Here is a 2,765-nt window from a genome sequence, read left to right on the forward strand (position 1 = left end):
TGGAACTGTGCGGGATCGCCCGGGGACGCTCTAAATCGGTCCTCTGCTTAATAGGAACGCGAAATTCGACTTGGACTTTCGTGTTTTTGGCACTTCACGTAGCACGACGTAAAGAATCTCCTCAAAAGTCATCGTCGCCAATCCACTGGAAATATGCGGGATCGCAAGGGCACGCTCTAAATCGGTCCTCTGCTTCAATAGGAACGCGAAATTCGACTTTGACTTTTTGTGTTTTCGGCACTTTACGTAGCACGATGCTAAAGAATCTCCTTGAAAGTCATCGTCGCCAATCGCACTGGAACTATGCGGGATCGCCATGGCACGCTCTAAATCGGTCCTCGCTTCAATAGGAACGCGAAATTCGACTTTGACTTTCGTGTTTTCGGCACTTCACGTAGCACGACGCAAAGAATCTCCTCAAAAATCATCGTCGCCAATCCACTGGGACTATGCGGGATCGCAAGGGACGCTCTAAATCGGCCCCTGCTTCAATAGGAACGCGAAATTCGACTTTGACTTTTTGTGTTTTCGGCACTTCACGTAGCACGACGCTAAAGAATCTCCTCAAAAGTCATCGCGCCAAACGCACTGGAAATATGCGGGATCGCAAGGGCACGCTCTAAATCGGTCCTCTGCTTCAATAGAACGCGAAATTCGACTTTGACTTTTCGTGTTTTTGGCACTTCACGTAGCACGACGCTAAAGAACTCCTCAAAAGTCATCGTCGCCAATCGCACTGGGACTATGCGGGATCGCAGGGGACGCTCTAAATCGGTCCTCTGCTTCAATAGGAACGCGAAATTCGATTTGACTTTTCGTGTTTTCGGCACTTCACGTAGCCCACGCTAAAGAATCTCCTCAAAAATCATCGTCGCCAATCGCACTGGAAATATGCGGGATCGCAAGGGCCGCTCTAAATCGGTCCTCTGCTTAATAGGAACGCGAAATTCGACTTTGACTTTTCGTTTTTCGGCACTTCACGTAGCACGACGCAAAGAATCTCCTCAAAAAAATCGTCGCCAATCGCACTGGAAATATGCGGGATCGCAAGGGGCCCCTCTAAATCGGTCCTCTGTTAATAGGAACGCGAAATTCGACTTTGATTTTCGTGTTTTTGGCACTTCACGTAGCACGACGCTAAAGAATCTCCCCAAAAGTCATCGTCGCCAATCGCACTGGGACTATGCGGGATCCAAGGGCACGCTCTAAATCGGCTCTGCTTCAATAGGAACGCGAAATTCGACTTTGACTTTTCGTGTTTTTGGCACTTCACGTAGCACGACGCTAAAGAATCTCCTCAAAAGTCATCGTCGCCAATCCACTGGAAATATGCGGGATCGCAAGGGCACGCTCTAAATCGGTCCTCTGCTTCAATAGGAACGCGAAATTCGACTTTGCTTTCGTGTTTTCGGCACTTCACGTAGCACGACGCTAAAGAAACTCCTAAAGTCATCGTCGCCAATCGCACTGGACTATGCGGGATCGCAGGGGACGCTCTAAATCGGTCCTCTGCTTCAATAGGAACGCGAAATTCGACTTTGACTTTTTGTTTTCGGCACTTACGTAGCACGACGCTAAAGAATCTCCTAAAGTCATCGTCGCCAATCGCACTGGGACTATGCGGGATCGCAAGGGGACGCTCTAAATCGGTCCTCTGCTTCAATAGGAACGCGAAATTCGACTTTGACTTTCGTGTTTTCGGCACTTCACGTAGCACGACGCAAAGAATCTCCTCAAAAGTCATCGTCGCCAATCGCACTGGGACTATGCGGGGTCGCAAGGGCACGCTCTAAATCGGTCCCCTTTCTTCAATAGGAACGCGAAATTCGACTTTGACTTTTCGGTTTTTTGGCACTTCACGTAGCACGACGCTAAAGAATCCCTCAAAAGTCATCGTCGCCAATCGCACTGGAACTATGCGGGATCGCAAGGGGACGCTCTAAATCGGTCCTCTGCTTCAATAGGAACGCGAAATTCGACTTTGACTTTTCGTGTTTTCGGCACTTCACGTAGCACGACGCTAAAAAACTCCTCAAAAGTCATCGTCGCCAATCGCACTGGGACTATGCGGGATCGCAGGGCACGCTCTAAATCGGTCCTCTGCTTCAAAAGGAACGCGAAATTCGACTTTGACTTTTGTGTTTTCGGCACTTCACGTAGCACGACGCTAAAGAATCTCCTCAAAAGTCATCGTCGCCAATCGCACTGGAACTATGCGGGATCGCAAGGGCCCCCTAAAACGGTCCTCTGCTTCAATAGGAACGCGAAATTCGACTTTGACTTTTCGTGTTTTCGGCACTTCACGTAGCACGACGCTAAAGAATCTCCTCAAAACATCGTCGCCAATCGCACGGGACTATGCGGGATCGCAAGGGCCGCTCTAAATCGGTCCTCTGCTTAATAGGAACGCGAAATTCGACTTTGATTTTCGTGTTTTTGGCACTTCACGTAGCACGACGCTAAAGAATCTCTCAAAGTCATCGTCGCCAATCGCACTGAAAATATGCGGGATTTCCCAAAGGGGACGCTCTAAATCGGTCCTCTGCTTCAATAGGGAAAGCGAAATTCGATTTGACTTTTTGTGTTTTCGGCACTTCACGTAGCACGACGCTAAAGAATCTCCTCAAAAGTCATCGTCGCCAATCGCACTGGGACTATGCGGGATCGCAAGGGACGCTCTAAAACGGTCCTCTGCTTCAATAGGAACGCGAAATTCGACTTTGACTTTTTGTGTTTTTGGCACTTCACGTAGCACGACGCTAAAG

The sequence above is a fragment of the Thrips palmi genome, unplaced genomic scaffold (genome assembly GCF_012932325.1).
Source record: "Thrips palmi isolate BJ-2018 unplaced genomic scaffold, TpBJ-2018v1 HiC_scaffold_17, whole genome shotgun sequence".
Classification (NCBI taxonomy): Eukaryota; Metazoa; Arthropoda; class Insecta; order Thysanoptera; family Thripidae; genus Thrips; species Thrips palmi.